The 24114-nt window shown below is 39.9% G+C and overlaps 1 pseudogene; it reads right to left on the bottom strand.

The window, feature by feature from the left end:
• Positions 1-14598: 14598 nt before the first annotated feature.
• LOC121677233 lies at positions 14599-22597 on the bottom strand (annotated as a pseudogene).
• Positions 22598-24114: the final 1517 nt, after the last annotated feature.

Raw genomic sequence — 24114 nt, 5'->3', positions numbered from 1 at the left:
AGCACAAACTATATGTGCCACCAAAAAGCTTAATTTAAATCTTGCCCAGCATGCTCAAGGCATGCTCAAGGTTTGACTCCCAGCTCTGATAAATACTAAAACTTTCAGTCCTTTTTATTGTTTCTCCATTTGAGAAGAATTCTTAACGTTGTTTCAGCTTTACTTTAAAGGTAGCATTATTTGGTTGTCTTCATGTATATTTTTTGTTGTCTTGTTGAGTCTTTTTAGTGAGTTCCTTTGTTTAGTTTTGTACTTAAATATGAATTCAGAGTCTCAAGCATTCAGAAAGCAAATGTCCAACCACTGGGCTTTGTCTTTAGCTCCATTTATTTATTTAAATTAAATTTTTTTATTTGATACAGGGTTTTACATGTACCCCTGGCTGGCCTAGGTACTTGCATTGTTGACTAAGATGACCTCAGACTCACAGCCATCCACCTCCTTCTGCCTTCCAAGTGCTGGGGTTAAATACATATATCACCATGTCCTCACTAGCCTTTTCTTTTTTAAAGATCTAGTTTTATTAGTTTTAAACTCTGTGTGTGTGTGTGTGTGTGTGTGTGTGTGTGTGTGCGCGTGTCTGTGAGAATGTAAATACACGAGTTCAGAGGAGAGCATCAGATGCCCTGGGGCTGGAGTTGTAATCAGTTGTGAGCCACCTCACAGGTAGGTGCTAGCACTGAGTCATCTTTTCAGCATACATTTACTTATAGGAAATTAAAATTGACAGTATGAGACTTATAAATGTTTCTGTTGTTTAAATCATTTTATAAGATTAATATCCCTAAAACAGATTTGTATGTTGTTGAAACTTTCTCATTTCATAGGATCAGGTTCATCATTTAGTGATATGTTATGTGGGAAATGCTTGAAACAATCAATGTATGTGGAGAGAAGCAGCAGCTAAGTAGACCCATTAAAGGAGAAACTAGCCATGAGTTGAGCTGACTGTGGGAGGTGGTGACATTGTTGTGCTGTTCTCAGGACTTTGATGTACAGATTTGTACATTCCGATGAATATTGTTTCTGTAGAAGGATGTCACTGGTTCATCTCAAGAGAGCCTGTTGCAGTATTAGGAATGATTTTGTATGTTTCTTTTGTTTGTTCAAACAGGATCTCCGTATGCAGTCCATGTTTGACTCCAGCTGTCTTAGCCAGACTTCTCCTACCTTAGCCTCACCAAGGTTGGAAATAAAGGCAGGCACCACTGCTAAGTTTCACTTATTGCTTGCAATAGAGAAGACTTTATGCTCTGCCTTTTCTGTATAGAATCTCGATCTAATGCCTTCGGGTCTAGTTTCAAGACATCAAAATTAGCATTTGTAATCTTTTTTTCTTTTGGGGGGATTTTGGTACAATTGTGATACAGCACAAGCTTGCAGCATTTTTATTCTCACATGGTTTGTGAGTTTGCTGTCCTAAGAAACTATCTAGATTTGGGTCCTGGACAACATGTATCAGATGTATGTGATGAAAGTTGCTTAGCTTTCCCAAGGCTGTGCACACATCTGTAAAATGGGTTCTCCTGCTCTGCTCTGCAACGGTTATACAACATCTTTGCGATTCATGACAACACCTCAAAAAAGAGCATTTCCTCCCTTTACGTAAGAAACAGGTTTCTCAGCCGGGCGATGGTGGCACACGCCTTTAATCCCAGCACTCGGGAGGCAGAGGCAGGCGGATCTCTGTGAGTTCGAGACCAGCCTGGTCTACAAGAGCTAGTTCCAGGACAGGCTCTAAAGCCACAGAGAAACCCTGTCTCGAAAAACCAAAAAGAAAAAAAAAAAAAAAAAAAAAAAAAAAAAAAAAAAAAAAAAAAAAAAAAAAAAAAAACAGGTTTCTCCTCTGTAAACCTCTTGTATTATTTTTATAGAAATGCAACTTATAAGCAACCACTGTTTTAGTTTAATTAACGATGTTGGTTCAGTGGGCTGGTGTATATCGTAGAAGCTGGGGCTAGGGGAAACTCGGTATTTTGAACCAGAAACCCAGGCTATCCATTGAGCGTCCATTCCATTACCAATGCGTTTATTCTAGGTAAGGGTTGGAAATGAATGTTACAGTGTTTATAAGCTGAATTACCCCAGTGTTTGCAAGATACCTTGATTATGAAGCTCCTTTGAGAAATTTTTAAAAAAATTAGTACGTGTTCGGAAGCCCTCTCCTGTAGAGATGGGTGATAGGGGTCCAGGGCAGGAGTCTGGGCTACATTTGTTGCCTTGGGTGGTTTATGAACAGGAAAGTATAGGAAAGGGAACATCAGATGGACTGTCTGTTTCGCTGACTTGGGGAAAGTGTATATAGGCAAACTAACCACAAAATTACATTTTTTCTAAGTCATAACATGACCAAATTCAATCACTGTTTTCTCAGAGTTAGCAGTGGGTTGAAGCCTGCAGGGCTGAAAAGTTAATTACACTGAAGGTTATTTGGCCACACAGTCCTCTGTGGCAGGGTTTTATTTCTGGGTTAATCTCTGTAGCAATTTCTTCCCTAACTATTTCTCCCTGGTACCTCAGGACTTTCCTCACACCCCAATCCACCTCCCCCAACTTCAGAGTAACATTAAAACAGAGATCAAGACAAGAGGATCTTCGGGCAGAAGATAAATTTGTCTTACAAGGAAGAAAAAAAGAAAATCTGTGCCCATTCCTCTTCTCCATTCTGGGATTTCATTAGGCTTGAACTTGTAGAAGTCTGATGTATGCTGGTATTCTTCATGTGTGCATCAGCTGCATTCTTTCTAGATGCAAAAACCAATCCCCAACGGCCTTCTGTGCCTGTAGATGAGGGCATCACTGAACCCTCAACAGAAAGGTTTCTTTTTGAAGTAAACAGTAATTAACACAGAAACCCACAATGGAACAACACACAGAGAATGAGAGATTTGAAGCTCTCAGCTCTTAAGTGGGAAGGTTTGTATCACAACCTTCCCTCAAGGCTCAGGGAACTATGAAGAGAAGGTGGAACAACTATGCAAGCCAGAGGTGGTAAGCAGCTCCAAGGAACAACATTCTCTGGAATGAAAGGAATATTTCTACAAGTTTAGGCATGATGCTGGAAAGTACAGTTTACTAACCAACCAATGACTGGGACAATACCCCCTGTTTTCTGAGTGTGGGTGCCCTCCGGAAGTAGTAATGCAATGTGTATAGCATTTTTAAAGTGACCTCAAGCAGGTCAAGTTGAATGAACTCACGGTGACCACAGGTGTATGTTTTAAAACTTGAAATAGTTTGTCCCTTTTAATGTAGAAAACACTATGAGAGAGACAAAACCTTGTCACTTCTGGACCAAGACCCTAAAACTAGGCATTTTTGTAAGATGAGCAGATTAAAGTAAATTTGAAAACAAGAGGAAGCTTCCCTGACAGCAGTCTGTGGCGTAAGCCCGATCCTTCCTTCATGTCTTATTTCACTTTCTGTGAGGATTCTCATATTTTCTGTCAAAATCAAATTGCCTCCCTTCGACTCAGTGACATGCTCTATGCAATGATTTTGTCTCATTGTTCCGTGACAGTGACATGTGCATAAGCATCGTATGTGTCTTGTCAAAAGACTAGACAGTCCTGGCAGACACTGTAGCTGCTCAACAGCAGTCTGGACAATACAATGGTTTCATACTTTTGTAGGCTTGAGAGGGCTGCAAAAAGTGATCCCCACCACTAAATGTGAAGTCATGATGTCCTGGCTGGCTGTGTCTACCTAGATCCCTGTTGCTGAAGTTTTCTCTCTCCATTTCCCCCCAGTAACATAGCTGGAGAAATCCACCCATCTGCAGCAGTTTCTTACTGCCATAGCTAATAGTGTACTTTGGCATTAAGTAAGTCAACTTTAGCTAGATCTGCTCCCACCACGTGTGTGCATTTGTGTGTGTGTGTGTGTGTGTGTGTATGTGTGTGTGTTGTGTTCTAGAACATTTATGTACCCTGTTGCTAAACTAGCATAAATGGTGTTAGTATAATTGGATACCCATAGGCAACAAGAACTCCTACAGCAAACAAATAAAAGACAACCAAAAACCACTTCCCTTTCATACCTTGTTCAAAAGTAATTCCAAATGCACGACGGACTTAAACATAAAAAGAAAACTGAAGTGCTTTTAGAAGGAAAGAGTCATAGGAGAAGATCCTTAGGATGCTTTTGGATTTGGCCAAAACACATAGTCCACAGAGGAAATACAAAAGCTAATCTCTCTTTTCGAACTGACACACCGAGAAGAGGGAACTTCAGTTGAGGATTGCCTCTGTGAGACTGCTCCATGGGCATTTTTCAAAAACCTTTTTGTTTCAAGATTTCCTTTGCTTTGTGTGTATGAATGTTTTGCCTACATGTATGTATGTGCATCATATGCAGGCTTGGTACCCTCAGAGGTTAGTAGAAGGCAAAGCATATCTATCTTGAAGCTGGAGTTACAGATGGCTGTGAGCCTACAGTGTGGAAACCAGAAACAAACCCAGTTCCTCTGAAGGAGCAGCAAGTGCTCTTACCCAGTGTGCCATTTTCTCTGGTCCCTGTGAGCATTCCTGATTTCTAGTAGATAGAGGAGGGTCCAGTCTACTGTGGGTAATACCATTCATGGTCACATAGGCCTGGGTTACATAAAAGTGGGAGCTGAAGCTGGATGTGGTCGTACAAGTCTCTAATCCAAGAGCTTGAAGGCAGAGACAGATCTCTGTGAGTTGGAAACCAACATGGTATATACAGCAAGTTCCAAGCCAGAAATGGCTACATAGGAAGACAATATATATTTGTATCTGAGTAAGTCAGTAAGTAGTATTCTTACCTGGATTCTGCTTTACTTTCTGCCTCCATGTACCTGGTTGGCAAACTGCCTTGAGTTCTTGCCTTGGCTACCTACCTTGGCTACCCTGGATGATAGACTGTAACCTTTAAGTTGATAGGAACCATTCCTCTCCAAGTTGTTCTTGGTCATGGTATTTATCAGAATAACCAAACTAGGACAGGAAAGGCTATTAAACTGAACTTCATTATCTTTAAAAGATGGATTCCAGTCATGTTAAGAAGGTAAGACCACAGTTACAAATCAGAATTTTTAAACTACAGATATTCCAAATGACTAGTATTTAGAATAACACAAAATTCTTACAATAGAATAAAATTGTCGGGGATCAGCCTTGACAAAAGTACTTCTTGCCAAGGTAGAAGCACGGGGATTTAGAAAATATTAGTACAGAATATGAAGACACAAATGAAAATAATAAAATGGAGAATCATATAAGAGTAGTGGGAGGGAATTTCACTGAGTACTGAAATTTGCCCCCGTTAATTTCCAACTGCTTAAAATACCCCTGACCCCAAAAGGTAGGAGTACGACAAAAAACTACATTAACAGGATACAAGGAAATTAACATACCAACTGAAGGTCACAGGCTACCCCACAGTTAAACATTCTGTTGCTAGAACAAAACAAGCCACGCTCACACCCTAGACCAAAACTTTCTGTAGGCAAATCACTCCCTGGATGGAATCCAAAGTTATCTCCTTAAGGGAACTGGAACTTAGTTGGATCCTTGTTTGACTAGGAATACATCTACTGCTCTATTCCTGGAGTACAAGGGCTAGCTATTAGCCACACCTGTTGACAATAACCTTGAGAGAGCAGAGCTCTCCGAAGTACACCCAGGTGGGACCTTTGTTTGAGGTAGAAACACAATAACCTTGAAGGAATAGAGGTAAGTTCCAATTCTCTGACCTTTGATTAACATGGAAATAGGCTCACATTTTTGGGCCTCCACAGAAAAATGAACAGTTCAATCACAAAACAGGAAGATGACATTTTGCAGAGAAGGACATGCAAATGACAAATGACTGTGTGAAAAATAAAAGATGGTCATGCCATTAGCCAGTGAAAGTAGGAATTTAAGCCAGAGAATCACTGCATACTTGCCAGAATGTATAAAACAAAAATAATGACATCAAATGCACAGTGGAGCCTGGTCACTCAAATGCTGGTTAAGATATGGAGAAACTGGATTGCTCATACTCTGTTGATGGGAAAGAAAACGTGTAGCCCGTTGAGACAACAATTTGTTTTAAAAATCAGCCATGCAGCTACCCTTTAACCAAGCAACCGAATTCCATATCATTTACAGTCAAAGAAATAAAGGTTTATGTGCACACAAAGTAGTTTTATTTGTAACATCACGTGGGACCAAACCAGATGTCTAACTATGACAAATAAGCCAGAGGATATTTATATAATGGAAAACTGATTGGGAGTGTACAGAAACAAATTGTTGTCATGTGCAGAAACTTAGATGAATCCCCCAGACAGGAGACTCAATGCTATGACCATAGCCCTCCTAAATATATATATATATTCAAGTGTGATTATAAACATAGGAATAGTGGGCTTTCCATTTGAGTAACTGATTATGCATTTATATGGAAATAAGTAAATGCTAAAGGAACAGAAAAAATAATTTTGAAAAAAGAAGACACATTTAGAATAAACTATTCCAGCTATAATTTCTGATTTCAAAGTTATGTTGAAGAGCCACAGAGACACTGATATATATATGTGTATGTGTAATACATATATATTTTATATATATGCATTTATATGTATACACACACCCAGTGTAGACACAATGATCAAAGGAGTAGAGGAGGCATTCCCAAACTAGACCTACAATGAGAAATAGTCAATTGATTTCCAATGAAGATGGCTGCACATTCAATACTGTAAAAAGAGATTTTCAATAATTAATGATGGATATTTAAATTTCTGTATATAAGTAAAAATACCTCAATCTAGAAAGTCTCTTGGGAAAATAAGAATAAATCTTCTTGACCTAAGTTTCGGCAAAGATTTCTTAAATAGCCATTCAAAATCTAGAAACAGTAACAAAAATAGATTATATATACAAAACAAAATAAAATAAAAGATGATAGGGACATAGTCAAAGCATTGTTTAGTAAAAATCATTCATAAGAAATGAAATGGAAATCCCAGAAAAGATTATTTGCAAAGCCAGAACTTAGCGAAGAATTTCTGTTGAGACTCTATACAGAATGTTTGTAACTCGGTAGTGAGAACATGTTTCCTATTGTGGAGGGAGCAGCTTAATGTCATAACTATGCCCACTCTGCCAAAATGACCTACAAGCCCACTGTAATTCTGTAGAAAACACAAAAGGCTTGTTCTATGAATGCAGTTTGGGGAGCTGAATAGGCTATTATGGAAATGCAGATGGACAGCAAACAAATTGCTCATGAGAGAAGGAAGCCAAAGATCCTTCTGCTTCTTCAGTTAGTAAGAAAAATTCTCATTTCAAAGCAATAAACTTGGTAAAAGACCAATAGGATAGCGTAGAAAATATAAAACAGACACACATGTATGCGGAAACTCTGTGAATGGTGAAGATGCCATCGTTTAGGCTGACAGGCCATCTGCAGGAAAATAGAGCTCTTTTTTTATGCTTTAATTCCAAGCTGATAAAAGTCTGAGTTAAACCAAAGCAAAATGTAGAATATGTACCTATAAAACCTTAGAAACAGAAGAAAAAAGATTATTTTATAAATGGAGTAAGGAAGAACTCCATTCAACAACAAACAAAAGCATAGATTAACAAAGAAAGAACTAATATATTTACTGCATTAAAAGAAGTCACAGTGAGAAAATGATAGCAATGAGACAAAGATGGCCAACAAGTTTTAAGACTGTTACAAGTATTGTAGCCACAGAAGTTTGTCTAAAAGTATACCAATCACAAATGAACAAGGATAAATGTGGTGCAGAAAACTCTGGTCAATAGGCAAAGAGGTCAAGAAATACAAATTTCGTGAAAGAGGAAGGAAAACAGGTGCTCATTAGCTATCAGTGAAATGCAAACTGAAAATTAATAAACTGCTGCTGAGCCTGGAGGCGAGGCTCTGAGAGTACTAGTGTTTGCTGTTCTTCCAGAGGAGCTGAGTTCCAAGCACTTTACACAGCGAGGCTCATAACCTCCGATAAGCCCAGCTACACTGTAGCTGCTACAAGGCTTCTGACGCCCTCTTCGGCCTTCTCAGACACCACATACACATGCAAACACTCACCCAGACTCAGATATACACAAACATTAAAAAAAAAAAAAAAAGGAAAGAACAGGAAATAAAACTGCCGTTTTCCACAGAAAGACAAAAACTGTAAAACTTCTCCAATAGAATGTGAGGAAAACTGAGTCTTCATTCGTAGAAGGTTATTGCAATATATCGGTGCACATTGCAATAATTACTAGGGAAAAGAAGTTTGCCTACATATCACCCTTTAATCTACCATTGTACGTTTTTCTGAAGCTTCTGCATTTTTGCACCATGCATAAGTATATAAAAGGCACATTCTTCTGTCTCTCTAGCAGCTCTGCCATAATAATAAATCCTAAGAGCTACTGAAAGTGTAAAGTTGTGGTGCAGTCATACAATGGAAAACTAAACTATGCAAGACTTCAAATTAGTGGAACAAGGGGTTGGAGAGATGGCTCAGTGGTTTAGAACACTGGCTATTCTTCCAGAAGACCAGGGTTCAGTTCCCAGAACCCACATAGCAGCTCACAACTGTCTGTAACTCCAGTTTCAGGGTATTTAGACCCTCATCACCAGTGTCCATAAAATAAAATTAAATAAATTATAATTTAAAAAAATTAGTGGAAGCCGGGCGGTGGTGGCACACGCCTTTAATCCCAGCACTCGGGAGGCAGAGGCGGGCAGATCTCTGTGAGTTCGAGACCAGCCTGGTCTACAAGAGCTAGTTCCAGGACAGGCTCCAAAGCCACAGAGAAACCCTGTCTCAAAAAACCAAAAAAAAAAAAAAAATTAGTGGAACAGGGCTTACTTTTGTCAGTAAAAATGCTGAGTAACAGAAGCAAAGTATAAGCAGTACTTTATATTACACTGCATTCAAAACCATATAATATTTAAATTTTGCTTATAGATACCAATGAGAGAAAAAATAAAACAGCAGAAAAAGAAAGAGTGCAGTTTAAGTGTCGTACATTGATTGTCCGTACAAAGGGGAAAGGGAATAATGGGACGGAGGGGCTGGCAATGAATTCAGGGATGCACTAATGCTGTTCTCCTTGGTCTTGCTGTTGGTAAAGAATGTGGACACCTTATAACTGTACTTTAAGCAAACAGACTATGTTCATATAACCTCCACTGTAAACATGCTCTGTTTCTCCATATCTAAAGAATTAGAGACAGCAACTAACTCTAGAGAAAGAAAGTGTTTAGATTTAAAATTAATACAGGAAAGAAAGTATAGAAATTTTGTCAGTCCCATGCAGGGGAAGCTATGATGTAGCTTGGCAACAAGACAACCATTTTCTGACACAGAAACCGGAAGAAAATACAAAGAGGTTCACAGCCCTGACTCCACAGGCTGTTGAGCTCTGGGGCTGTAAGGAGGCTCAGGGAAGAGCAAGAGACCAGCAGAGAACACAAGAACACACTCATCCACCAGAGAACACAAGAACACACTTATCCACCAGAGAACACAAGAACACACTCATCCACCAGAAAACAGAAAGCGTTACACACTCAGACTCAGGGCTTCATACCAGGAAGTGGTGTTGGTCACAAAGAGGCTCACAAGTGTGTGCGGGTGTGGTGTGGAGGGGAATGCCCAACAAACTATGACTGACCAAAGCAGGAACGAGCTAAAGCTTTGAGGAAGCTCCGGGCAGAAGAAAATGATGTAGAAACAGCCCCACTAGCAGGAATAGAAAGCAGCTGCTGGCTGTATCCGCTCTGGGTGTTATGTAAATCTAGTCTTCTTTGAAATGCCATGAGGTCCAATGGAGTCAAGCTGAAATCTGAGAGTGGGAGATGAGAGAGTGAGGAACTGATGGAAAGGCAGTCAGGCAGGCAGGCAGGCAGGCAGAGGCACAGAGCTGGGTGGTGGTGGCACACGCCTTTAATCTCAACACTCGGGAGACAGAGGCAGGCGGATCTCTGTGAGGTCCGAGGCCAACCTGGTTTATAAGAGCTAGCTCCAGGACAGGCACCAAAGCTACAGAGAAACCTTGTCTCAAAAAACAAACAACAAACAAACAAACAAACAAACAAACAAAAACCAGACAGACAGACAAATGAACCTGCTAAAAGTTAAGTTCCAAAACATATGAATAACTAACAGCAGCCAACAAAATGAATACTCGGAAGATTTTGATATAAGCTCTTGAATTTTAGTAGGTTTAAAAAGCACATAGAAAACTTTGAGCATCTATAGAAACAAATAAAAATCATAAATCATAAATAATCTTTTGAAAATGGAAAAGATTTTAAAATGAATCTAAAAATTTCGTAAATTCAAAATAATGTCAATGAAAGTAATGTGGACAGTATAAGTTAACAAAATGGAAAATAGCACCGAGGAGTTCCCACAAGGCACAGCAGGAACAGCTGATATATTCAAAGGCAATGACAGAGTGCACAGTGATGGAGGAACACCAAGGTGAATACAACCGGTGTCACAAAAGGTTGAAGCAGCAACAGTCAGCGTACCAGGAAGAAGCCACAATCATAAAGAAGCAGCATTTTGCAGAAGCATGTGATAAACATTTTCTTGGCTTTTTTTTTTTTTTTTCCCTGTCAAGGTTGCTAGCCTGCCAAATCTGTAAATCTGCCCTACATGGTAAAACTTTTATGCAAAGCTTGTCTCTCTCTGATCTGGTAAAACCTTTTCTACTCAAAGACCCTGTTCAATTTCAGGCACTTGATGACCCCAGTGACTGCCTCTGCCCCTTTCCTTCCTTTTCACCACTTTCCAAATTTGCCAGCCTTAACTGATGAGGAACTGCCAAGATTCTCCCTTGAGTTAGTGGTAAAAGACAGGGACACCCTAGCCCTGTGTGCTGCTTGCCAGCCCATTCTGGGTCATAGCACATCCTGTTTTCAAAAAAGAAATGTCTTTGTCTTTTCTGGTTTCCCCTATTTTGTTCAAGTGTTTCTTTGTTGTTGTTGTTTTGTTTGTTTGTTTGTTTGTTTCTTCAAGACAGGGTTTCTCTGTAGCTTTGAAGCCTGTCCTGGAACTAGCTCTTGTAGACCAGGCTGACCTCGAACTCACAGAGATCCGCCTGCCTCTGCCTCTCAAGTGCTGGGATTAAAGGCGTGCGCCACCACCACCTGGCTCAAGTGTTTCTTTATGTGACAGTGAGAATATTTTTTTCTCACAAGTAAATGACAGCACAGTTAGAGTGGGAGCCTTCAATAATCTGCCTCTAGCAGGAAAGAGAGCAATGAGGATATTGAATAATCCCCAGCGTAGACCCTATGCTACATCATAAAAGAGGTCTGAGCAAATTAAAATATTTGAGTAATAGCTACAATCGTGTGCTGAATGGATAGTTTTTTCTTAATTAGTGGTTGGTGTGGGAGGGGCAGCCCATTGTGGGTAGTGCCACCCCTGAGGAGGTGGCATTATGTGTGTTAGAAAATAAGCTGAGCAAACTTTGAGGATCAAGCCAGTAAACAGCATCTGCCATGGAGTCTGTGGCCTCTGCCTCAGTGACTATTTCCAGGTTCCTGCCTTGAGTTCTGGCCCTGGCTTCTGTTGATGATGGATTATAACCTGTGAACTTAAGAACCCCTTCCTCCCCAAGTTGCTCTTGGTCATTGTGTTCTAGTACAGCAACAGGAAAACAATGGCAGGAGCCCTGGATGCTTCATGAAAACAGAAATTAGAAAAGTCTTAACACCTCGAGCCAACAGTCTAACTTTAAGCCTCAGGAAACCAGAAAAGATAATAAGAAAAGGAAATGTCAAATTTACAGAGGAAGAAAGCAATAAACATAAGAGAATAGATAAATTAAATTTTGTAATAGAAAACTATATAGAAGCTAAGACAATTAAGATTTTTTTTAAAAAGATTAACAAAATGGACAAACTGTTGGCTAAACTATGAAAAAAAAACAGAAAAACACTAAAATAAAATCAGGTGAAAAAGGAGATATTGCAAGTGATATTACATAAATGAAAAGGATTCAAAGAGTCTAGATAGACTCAGCAGTTAAGTGTGGATTTGTGCTCTTGCAGAGGCTCTGGGTTCTGTCCCCTGCAGTCACATGGTGGTTCACAAGCAACTGGAAGTCCAGTTGCACGTGATCCCATGCCCTGTTCTTACCTTCTTTCTCCAGGCACTGAACATGCACGATGTACAGACATACATGGAGGCAAAACCCCAATACACATTAAATTAAAAAAAAAAATTCTAAGGGCGTAGGTAATTATATGACAGACTGGATAATGAGAATTTAGATAAATTTCTAAAATCATTCAACCTACAAAGACTAAAACATGGAATAATGAAAGCTCTTAAAATTTCTGTAACCAGAAATTGAAAATCTCTGCCACAGAGCCTATGACAGATGGCTTTCCCACAGAATCCTACAGTACTTTTAAAAGAGAACTAACACTAACGCTTCTAAAGACTTCCAACATACGTACCAAAGGAGACAAAGAGGCAACATTTCTGAACCAGACCAAGAGACCAGAAATTACCCTGATATTAAAGCCAAATATTAGGTCAGCACCCAATATTAGTTGCATTTCTATACAGTCACAAGAGAATTTAAAAAAACAGCATTGAAGTAATCATATACTGCATCAAAAATAATAAAATACAGCCCCCCTGATAGTGTTTGCTAGGATGTGTAAGGCCATATGTTCTATTCCTAACATCAAAAAATATACAATAAAATAAATAGGAGCTGACAAGATGGCTCAAAGGGTAAAGGTCCCGGCTTTGATGGTTCATGCATGAATTTAGTTCCCAAGATCCACATGATGGAATAAGAAAATTAACTCCCACAAGTTACCCTGCAACCTCCACATTCATGTGTGTGCACACAACCAAACAAATACATTTAATAAAAATTAAATAACTAGAAATAAAAATTAAAGGAAAAAAAGAAAGACTTGTAATCCTTAAGCTACAATATACTGCCAAAAATTTGAAAGAGAAGGGTAAATGAAAGACCATTTCACAGCGTGCACTGAAGGACAATGTTCATACAGGGTCCACACTACTGTATGAAGTTCTTATAGTCAATGTAATCCTAAAAAGTGTTAATAACACTTTTTTTTCAGAAATAGCTAAAGGAATCTTAAAATTCACATGGAGTGTCAAGAAATCATAAATAACCAACACTCTGTTCAAACTAACACACAAGCACCACAGAATTAAAGACCTTGTGTTTCCTGACTGAAACATTACAAAGCTAGAGTAATTAAAGCTGATACTGCAGAAAGAGAGGCATTTGGACCAAAAAAAAAAAAAAAAAAAAGTGAAGATCTGAGAAACAAAAACTATGAGACTTGTATTTCAATGATTATGGACAAAAGCCACAAACTATACTAGGTAAAGATTACAGTGCTTAAGGCATAGCGATAAATCAGATACCAACATGCAAGAGATGTGCATGTTTACAGTGCATATTAAAGCAGCAGATTAAAAGTGGAAACAGTAGAGATAAAACTGGCATAGGAAAAAATTTTTTGACACCAGATTTTGCAAATTTTTTTTTGTTCTATACCAAAACCATAGGAAATAAAAGCAAAAAAAAAAAATGGGACTACTTAAAGATGCTCATCAAAGGAAAATATAAACATGGCGAATAAATATTCTGTGAAGGAGAAAATATTTGCAAATCATATACCTTTTTAGGGTCTAGTACCCAAATGCACAAAGAACTCCTGCAACTCAGCAACGAGTAAAAACAACTCAACGTGATTGATATGGCAAAGGACTTGTGTAACATGAGGGGGCCTGCTAGTTGGAGTTTCCGTCCTGCCTGGTACCCCCAGCTGTTTAGCCCCAAAGAAAATCACACATAGGTGACTACTGCTAACAGTTAAGCATACAATCTTCCCAGGTTGCCTCTCTGGACTTTACATCCAGCCCTGAACAAGCAAAACACATTTGAAGACATCTCAGCTCTTATGTCTCCTCTTCGGTGAAGACACTGTGTAGGAAATCTCTTGCTTAGCCCATGTGCAGCGAATCCCCCTGGCCAGCAGGGAAGAACAACCACCAGTCAAGGATTCTCAAATCACGCTTTATTGGAGCCTCTTGGTTGAAGCAAGAGCAGGAAGCGAGGGGCCCCCGAGGACTAAGCGGTAGCTGTTTATATAGGGGGAATGGACACGGGTCGTGCCTGCGGGAGGTTCTGTCTAGAGCCTTGCCTAATATGGAGGTGTTTACTCGGCGCTGCAGGGGCTCGGCACCATCTTGTGATGGTGGCCAGCAAATCGGCTCCCTGCACCCATGGGTGAAAGAGGTCATCTCTATGCCTTTTGCCAACTCCTAGCTATCTCTTAGTAATCAGTCACAGCTCTGGACAGGGATGAGGAGTAGGGTGGCTTCAAAAATAATACAGGCTCCTGCACAAACTTTGTCTTCTTCAACTCAGGAAACAGAACTAGTTTAATAGAATAGTTTAATTTAATAGAGAGAGGAGGGTAGCTCAGGGAATGGAGGGAGAGGGATGTCTGGAATTGGGGTGAAGGGTTTGACCTCCCCTGGTGCTATCCCCCAGCACCTCTGTTCTTACAGGAAAGGGGCAGCCTGCACACCTGAGAGCAGGTCTGGGACTGTCATACACTCCAGGCAGGAGGCTGGAGGCAGCTACGTGCACGGCCTCCTAGCTTTTCTGCCAGGGAGCAGCGGTCTTTGAACCCTCCTATCAGTTTGTTTTTAACTCATGCTTGATTCCTGTCAGTTTCTTCTTGGTGGCATCCTTGGAGCTGGCATAGACCATTTCATTCTTAAGGTGTGCACTCTCAGGGGTCTAGAAGATGAACTTCCGGTCGTCCTTGCTCTCCTTGGTCTCATAGATAGCATCGAAGAGAACACAGCAACAGTCCTTGTCTGGCAGTATCTTGACAAAAATGGTGTAGGGGTCATCCACAGTACACCTCACAACTCCTACCAGGATCTCTTTGTCATCCTCCAGGATGATGTTCTTGTCTTCACTCAAGAAGAAGATCCCCAGCTGGGCGGTGGTGGCGCATGCCTGTAGTCCCAGCACTCAGGAGGCAGAGGCAGGCGGATCTCTGCGAGTTCGAGGCCAGCCTGGTCTACAAGAGCTAGTTCCAGGACAGGTTCTAGAAACTACAGGGAAACCCTGTCTCGAAAAACCAAAAAAAAAAAAAAAAAAAAAGAAGAAGATCCCCACCTTGTATTTCTTCACTTCTGGAATTGAGCACTTGCACATTTTCATGTCGTTGAACACCTGGGTGACACGGTCAGATACAGCCTCAGCAGGGGCCTGTTTCAGGAAGCAAGAGGGAGGAGACAGGGAGAGCTGCAGAAGAAAATGAGCGGCTGCAGCTGCTGCTGGATCTGACTCTCCCCTAAACAGACAAAAAAGCAACAACAAAACCCTCAAACAAAAGAAAAGAGAAGAAAGAAAGAAAGAAAGAAAGAAAGAAAGAAAGAAAGAAAGAAAGAAAGCAAGCAAGCAAGCCAGTAACTGTCAGCTCCAGCTTGTGAAAACGGGTTTACTAGGAACAAGTGCCAAGCATTTACTGCTCTGAGTGTGTGTGTGTGTGTGTGTGTGTGTGTGTGTGTGTGTGTGAGTGTGTGTGTGATATGTATGATTTATCTGCTTTCCAACGAACATTACAGAGAATATAATTTGTGGAGAAAACTTTGCACCAACGTAGGGCTGTCAAAAACTAAGGATCGCTAACAATTTAGTTGAATTCTGTCATCACAGCAAGAACAACAGACAACAGATGCTTACAGTAAAACTAAAACTTTCCAATAAGAGAAAAAAAGCAATGAAGATAACTTTTTTTGACAACAATTCACGACAATGGTAAGCATCACTTTCCTGGATATTCCGCCATTATTTTGGCCCTTCCTCACACACCACCACCAGAGCCTTCCAAAGACTCTTCCTGCCAATGTAAACATTGTGTGAAAACTTTGTAAGTATAGCTGGGAAGAATAGACCCATGACCTCTGCGTGACTCCTCGGTACTTTGCAAGGCCAAGGCCTAATTTGACATGTGGAATTGGTGGTCTAACCAACCTTGGCTAGCAGAGGGTCCACATGTAAGGGAGATGCAATGGCTCACTACCCAGATCTCCAGCTCAGTATCATGGATGGTGAGTCATAGGGGCAGAAGGGTGCCTCCTTCCTGGCCGTTTTGACTCACTCAGTGGAGCAGGAGAAAATTCTCATTGGAGTTGTGGTCCTGAGATACATGAGAGACCACATTGAACTAAATAGTTTCACCAAAATGCAACTGGATCCCTCATGTTTGGAGAGAACAGGATGGAAATGACTAAATTCACTGACTGTTTGGGTTGGCAAAGTTCTACCAAGTTCTAACATTAGCCATGGGCTCATAAATCATATTTTCTTTGTCTTTTCAACTTCTTATAGATAATTTGCTACATGTGAATGAGATGCCTTCCACTTTAGTTTATTCTTCAAATGATGGTACCTCCTTGGATTCTGCCTGGGTTCTCCCTCCCCAATTTATACACTCTCCGTGGGTGAAAATAATGTATGCTGTTTGAATGTGACATAGTCTTTCTTGGATCTAGCTGAGCTTACCTTGGGGAGCTTTGGTGCTTGGCGGTCACAGTCACTGACACCACAACATGGTCACCAACAAGAACTCAAGTCAGCAACTTAATAAGTTCACTTTCAATGTGTCATCCTTGTTAAGAAAAATAAGGTAACATGTACAAGAATAAATAAGCAATTATTTAAATAGTAATTTATAATAAAGATAATGGTACATACATAACTGCTTGTTTCTCTATTTGCTTCTATGAGTTTTATGGCTTTAGCTCTTACACTTAGGTCATTTCCCATTTTGAGTTAATTTTTATACGTGAAATGAAACAGAGGTCCAATTTCATTGTACATATGCTTGTCCAGTTTTCCCAGCACTGTTTTGTGGAAGGCATTTTTGTTCAGTTGCCACTTGCATTATTTTGGCTTTAAAGAAGTGTAATAAATCTTTGAGATAATGAACTTACAAAGATGTGAGATTAGGTTACTATCTCAGAGTCAGTCCAGGGTCACTGGACCTGTTACTTTGAGCATGTGGTGTACTTTTTGGTAAGAGTACCTGTCAGAGCAAACTGCTTGCTTTGTAACATAACATAAAGAATCTGTTAACTTTGCCCAAACGCAGTAATCCGGTCTGTAGTCCTTTCGTGAATGCCCCTTTCATATGCAATTCAAAATTCTAGAGAGGCCTCACATGAATTGATTTGCAGAATTCAATGTCTGTTTGAAATAAAAAATGCAGGTACTGACACTAGAGTATCAAGGTCCCAGGTCTGTTTGACTTCTGGAGAAAGGGGGAGAGACTGCATTCTGGAGAGAAAACTTCCAGTCAGGAGCAGGTTTTCCCACGGGTTGTCTTACTGCAGTTATGGCCAATAAAAGAGCCCACATGGGCTGGAGAGATGGCTCAGAGGTTAAGAGCATTGCCTGCTCTTCCAAAGGTCCTGAGTTCAATTTCCAGCAACCAACTGGTGGCTCATAACCCTTCTGGTTATACACACAGACAGAGGAAAGAAAGAAAGAAAGAAAGAAAGAAAGGAAGGAAGGAAGGAAGGAAGGAAGGAAGGAAGGAAGGAAGGAAGGGCGCCCAACAATGATCCTGAACTCTGGATATCACATGGCCCCTTTAACTGTCACTCAATGACTGGCAAGCATTCATCCAAGACTAAATCAGGTGGGCCTTAGTGGTTTAAAATAAATAAATAAATAAATAAATAAATAAATAAGCCCACATTCCTAACCTACTCTCCTTCTCAAGATGGACAGTTGAGACAGAAATGTCCCTTCTATTCTCCTTAGGGCCATTCTTTAACAAATTCATTTCCTTCCACTAAGGCCTACTAGGTTTAAAGAATAAATGTGTTTGCTTATTAGTATTGTGTGCATTTGAATGTGTATGATGGGTGCCCGTATGTGTGTGAATGCCAGTATGGCTACTTTTGAAACTGTAATGGAACATTATTTAAGGTGTGTTACACTTGTTTATGCTCTGGAACATTTGTTTAATGATGCAAAGATGTGGTACTTTCTTTTATGTTGCCTTTGTTTAACTATGTGAAGCTGTGTTTCTTTGCCTATCTAAAATACCTGCTTGCTCTAATAAAAAACTGAACAACTAATAGCAAGGCAGGAGAAAGGATGGGTGGGACTGGCAGGCAGAGAGAATAAATAGAAGAAATCTGGGAAAGGAGGATCAAGGAACAAGAGGAGGAGCAAGAAAAGAAGGAGCAAATCACCTAGCTACACAGACACAGAAAAAGAAGGAAAGAAAAGATAAACAGAAATAGAAAAAGGTAAGAGCCAAGAAGCAAAAGGCCGATGGGATAAGTTAAGAAAAGCTGGCTAGAAGTAAGACAAGCTAGGAGTAGTTATTTATAATTAAGTAAAAGACCCCATGTGTGATTTATTTGGGAGCACTTTGGGGATTTGTCCTCTCCTTCCACTGTAGGTTCTGTGACTGAGGTGAGGTCCTGAGGCTCGCAAGAGAAGTGCTGTTACCTTCTGAGTTGTCACACTGACCAGGTTCTTAGATTCTCAGTGAAGTGTTGAGCAGCGTGAACCTTAGACAATGGTGCTGGATTTGGGCATTGCCAGATACAGAAAATGAGTCCAGACCTTTGTAGCTAGTGAGACCCTCTCATTTTCTGTGGATGGACCAGCGACTGCTAAGGAAGGGGAGATTCAACTGCACATGGCTAGCTAACCCTAAATTTGGAGTTTGGGGATACTCCAGCTGCTGCCTGAAGCCACTGTCTATTGGAGTTGCCTCTCTGTTCCTGCTCCTCTCACTGGCTGACTGTAAACACTTTCTGAACTACATTTCCCTGAAAGGAGAGGCCCCTGTGTTAATATCCTAAAGGCTGCTGACTGTTCAGAGCTTCAGTTGTTGTGGAGAGGTTGTAATACTGCAGGTTTGGAGCTAAATTACAAATTGCATTAAGCCCACCAAGTTTATTGACCACTTCTGTGTGTGACCTAAAGTCTGTGATTATTAGATACATCCTTTATAACACATGAACAGACTCTTAGCTTCCTCCAACCCCAGAGCTAATGATGTCATCAAACAGCATCTGAAGCTTGCAGTACAGTTTCCTCCTTTGCTATAAACTGCTTACCAAATGTTATACCCACCAAGGGTTCTTAAAAGTGTGTTGTCTTTTGACTTTTTTTTGTTCTGTTACTATAAAATAAACCCCATGAAACTGTTATTACATCTGAAGATGGAATTTGGGGTAATTTAAGTTTGCATTCCCACACTCTTGGCAAATTTAGATCCAGGCTATCTCTTATCTTATCCCTTTTTATGGGAGAGCTGTGTTTTCACATTGACAACTTTGTTGGTAGAAGGAAATGGTTTTTGCTTTTAAAGCTCGTAGCTCCAGCCTGAACACCATCTTTTGTTTGGAGAATGTTTATTTCTTCTGTATTTCTGTCTGTTCTTATTGTTGTTTTGGTGTGTGTATGTGTGTGTGTGTGTGTGTGTGTGTGTGTGTATTTGCGTGTGCACACATGAGTATGTATTTGTTTTGGATTTTGAGAATCTGATGGACTTCAATAAAAATTGCAGTAGGTAACAGGACCTTCTATTTTCAGAATTTGAGCAAATAACCTCTTGAACCTTGCTTAAATTGCTTTGCAGTATAAACTGGTACAAGGTAAGCCGTCTCAAATGGTTTGGAGCTCAGACAGATGAGCCAGTTGTGAGTCTTGGTCCATATTGAGTAAGATTCAGAGGGTCACAATTTTCAGGGGGTTTGTTGAAACATTCTTTTGGTTGGGTTTGACTTTTTGCCTTTCTTTTCTTACATCTCTAGGATGGGGGTCTCAATTTCCAGCCCAGCTAGGAGTCCTCTGGAACATGTGAGGAAATTAGTCAGATTAGTTCTAGCACTAAGAAGAAGTTGATACATTATTGTAACACTGCACAGTTCATACATAGAAGACTGCTGGCAGATGGTTCCCTGGCCGTTCTTTAAGTTCTCGAACTAATATATGATGGGAATTACTGTGCTTTTTGTAAGAGTTAGTAAGTATGATGAGATTCCTTATGTACAATTCGGACTTTATGGTCTAATGAGGACACCAAGAAAGAAGGAATGCTGGATTTTTACTTCATTTCAGGACATAAAAACTCAAGAGGAAAAAGAAAGTGAAAGCAGGTTTTTTAATCTTCTAAAATGTCTCTCACAGTTAGTGTTGAACCCACAGTACTACCCGCTTACACAAACAAATAAAGACAAGTTACAGCTCTGTCTTCTACAGCATGTAAAAGCTTCAAGAATGGTTCCTTCCTTCAAGACCTAAGACACATAACATTCTAAATATTCTACAGAGAGATGAAACATTCAATTATACAGAAAAGTATACAGAAAATTATACAGAAAAACTTAGGAAGTAAGCAAATCAAAGGCTTCAGGAAGTCCTTTAAACATTCACTAGTTCCCTCCTTCTACAAATGCATATAAACAGTAAGGACAGCTGAGAGACATTCTTAGATCAGCAAAGCTGCCCAGAAATCAGGCAAGCTGAACCACTTAAGACACAGAGACCAGACAAGATGCCTGGAAAAGTCAGAGACCATCCAAGCTGCCTGCAAGTTGTTCAGTGTGCTACCAGTTTCAAGATTTCCTGAACACTTTAACTGTCATATTTGGTAGGAGTCTCTGAAGTGTTTGAAGATCTATTTAAAATATATTTCTGTTTGACCTTGAAAATATACCTAAGTTAGATTATTATAGATGACTAACTACGAACCTGTCTTTATTATCCTAAACAGTTTTCAATAACTAGAACTTCATATTACATTTTTAAATGAAGTGCATAGGTACAATACTTTAAATAAGAATAAAAAAACATATACAGTATAATAAAGAAACTTCAAATTTGTATCAATATCTTAAATGAGTAGAAACATATATACCTAAACATATATAACAAAATAACCTTAAATTTATATCAATATACAAAAATCCATACCAATATAAAATATTTGAGACTAGTAATTACTTTTAAGCCTAAAAGTAGATTCAATCATATACTCTTTTATCCTTTCATACCTATATCCTTTTTTTTTTCTTTTCAGAAAGGGGTCCTTGAATCCAACCTCCCTTGCTTAGTTTCCTCACTTACCAGGACCAGTAACAATTTGTAATTAACCTTCCTAAACAATGACAAACATCCATAATCCACCGAATGACCAAGAACCACTCACCCCGCACCTCTTGGGCATGTGAACATTGTGCTCTATAGAAAATTTCTAGTTGTCAGAGGTCCACAGCATCTTTAGGAGGCCTGAGAAAATTAGGATAATGGTCAAGTCCTGGGAGAGCTAGCTGTATTAATTTTTTGTTTAGTCTCTGTGTAATGGGAAAGTGTAGAGCTTATCTGGAGTCTTGACTGGAATAGTCTCTGAGACTGGACCATTTCAGCTAGCAGTTTTGAAGCTGTTCTGGATACAGAATTTTGAGGAAACTGCAACAGAAGTATTCTGAGAAGCTGGATCACCTGGGCTACATGTCTTCATTGGTGTCTGGAGTTCTTTCCTGAAAACACACAGACTTTTAAAGGTAACATATACATCTGCGTTAACACATGTATGGAATGTGTGGTGTGCACAAATAAGCTAAAGATGATCTTTTTGTTCTGTTTGAGCAGGAAAAAGACATCTGCCAACTTTATAAGAAAGTTTGGACTGCACAACAAAACTATAATATAAATCTCTATCTGATGGCATGTAATAATAGGTCTCGAGGACTCTGTGGCCAGAAAAATTCATCCAGTCTCAGAGCTGCCCCATGTCAAGGAATCAGCTTGTACCCCACCTGTCTCGTAGGTTTTCTTGTTGTTTTTTGCTTCATGTCTGTAACCAAGATTTTTCAGGAGGTCTCCCCTAATCAAATCTGATCTTCATTAATTTTGAAGAAATCAATATCTTTTGGTTTCCTGTGGAAACAAGGGAATAATCTACCTCTTAATGCTACATATTTTCTGACTTCCATTCTGAAGTTACGGCATTCTTAAGATATATGAATTGGTTTAATTTAGCAGTTTATTTTTACAGTTCAATGTCTCTCAGCTGCATCTGTCTTTTGCTCATCAGCTTTCAAAAAATTTAAAGTCAACAAAGCACCATACAGGATTCAGACACCCTCTGTATTTCCCATCTTTATGTGGCCTTTTTTTACATTATTTTTCTTAAAAACTTTACTATTTTTGAACTGTTTTTCTATATCTGTCTATACCCATTTTTTTATTTTCTTCAGCATCTAAGCACATTTTTAAGTATACTGTATATGTTTAGAGGTTTTCTTGGTCTGGACCTAACTTTTTGCACGCCTGCAATTTTTTTTTATGGTCTGCACGAATCAGATCTTAATCCATTAGGCATTCTGGCCTTTGTCTCTGTCCCTTTCAGTTCCATGACTGCCTACCCTCATGGTGGTGGATACCAGCCCTGGAGCTGCATTTGCTTGCCCCAACTCTAGAAATTTGCTGTACCCACCTGCAGCAGGCATTTGTACCCAGTGACTGCTGCTCAAGAACTCAGCTTCATAGCAGGGCATTTTTAAAAAGCTGCACCTCTGTATGCTACTGCCAGTAAGTCGCTTCTGACTCTGTGAAATTTTTCTTTTCTTTCCTTTTTCAGCTTTCTGAGGCCCTAAGTAGATTAACGTGCCCCACGCTTGGTCCCATTGAAAGACCTGGATAAATCCAGACCCCTCTAACAGAAAAAAATAGAGCTAAAAATCTAAGCAGGAAGAGAAGACCCAAAAATCTAGGTTAGCCAGTCCAGTGACTCTGTTTTAGCTGAAGATAAAGTTAGATTATAATCTTGAGAATAATCTTGAGAAACAGGGAGTCACCCCCTTGTGATTATTACTGGTATTTTCGGAATTTTTCAATGATCACTGGTATTTTTGGAATTTTCCAATGACGCTCTCCCTATCCCCTTTGGATTACTGGGTTGTGTTTTTCTTTTCCCTTAAATAACCCTTCTCCCATTTACTCGGGGTCGAACTCTCTACCCCTGTGTTGGAAATGAGTTTTGCCCCAGTGCACTGGTTCCTGTCCTGTCAATAAACCTCGTGTGATTGCAGCAAGGACGGTCTCTCGCGAGTTCCTGGGGGGTCGTGATATCCCAAGAGTTGAGTGAGAATCTCCCCACTCTGGAGGTCTTTCACCATATACAGCAATTTCTTTTAATGTTTTTTTTAATAAATAAAGCTCAGAGTCAGATAATTAGGGTATAAATCTGATAGACCCACAGAGCCACAGAGAAACGACCATTTGATCCTCCTGTTTACCTTCCCAGAAAGAGAAGGCCCTTAAATGTCTCCAAGCCCCTTCTTATTCTTCCCTGTATCTATCTTCATCTGGGTTGGCCAGAAAACTCTATGGGTTATTCTGGCCATCTGAACGTGGACTCTGCCCTCTGAATCAAGGATTAGCTCCATTGGTGGTCTCTGAGCAACAATACAAGCCATCTCCCACAACACAGGTATCCTTGAGTCATTTCTATCCCTGTAACCCCTCACCATATTTCTATTGCTAACGCCAATGAAGGTCATTGGTTTGCAGTCTTAGTTAGGGAAAGTTTATAAAGGAAAACATTTAATTGGGGCTGGCTTACAAGTTCAGAGGTTTAGTCCTTTATCAACATGTTGGGAAGCATGGTGGCTCATAGGCAGACATGGTGCTGCAGAAGAAGCCAAGAATTCTACATCTGGATTGACAGGCAGCCGGAAGAGACAGGGACCTGAAAGCTCACCACCACAGACACACTTGCTCCAACAAGGTCACACCTATTCCAACAAGGTCAAACTTCCTAATAGTGCTTACTCCCTATGAGCCTTGGTGCATTCAGTCTGAAACACTTATATGAAAGAATGCATAACTACCAAGCTAGACTAGCAGATCTGGTAGGCCCTTCTTAGAAGAACTATACCTTCAAAAGACTTTCAGATGATTTCACAAGGCTGCCATTTGGAATAGGCAAATACAGTTCTTTGTAAACTGTAATCTCTCTTCTGCTTCTTTTTAAACTTGGCTACCTGGGTCCCTTGACTGCTGTCTTCGAGGT

The sequence above is a fragment of the Arvicola amphibius genome, chromosome 6 (genome assembly GCF_903992535.2).
Source record: "Arvicola amphibius chromosome 6, mArvAmp1.2, whole genome shotgun sequence".
Lineage (NCBI taxonomy): Eukaryota > Metazoa > Chordata > Mammalia > Rodentia > Cricetidae > Arvicola > Arvicola amphibius.
This window is presented reverse-complemented; position numbering and strand designations above follow the sequence as displayed.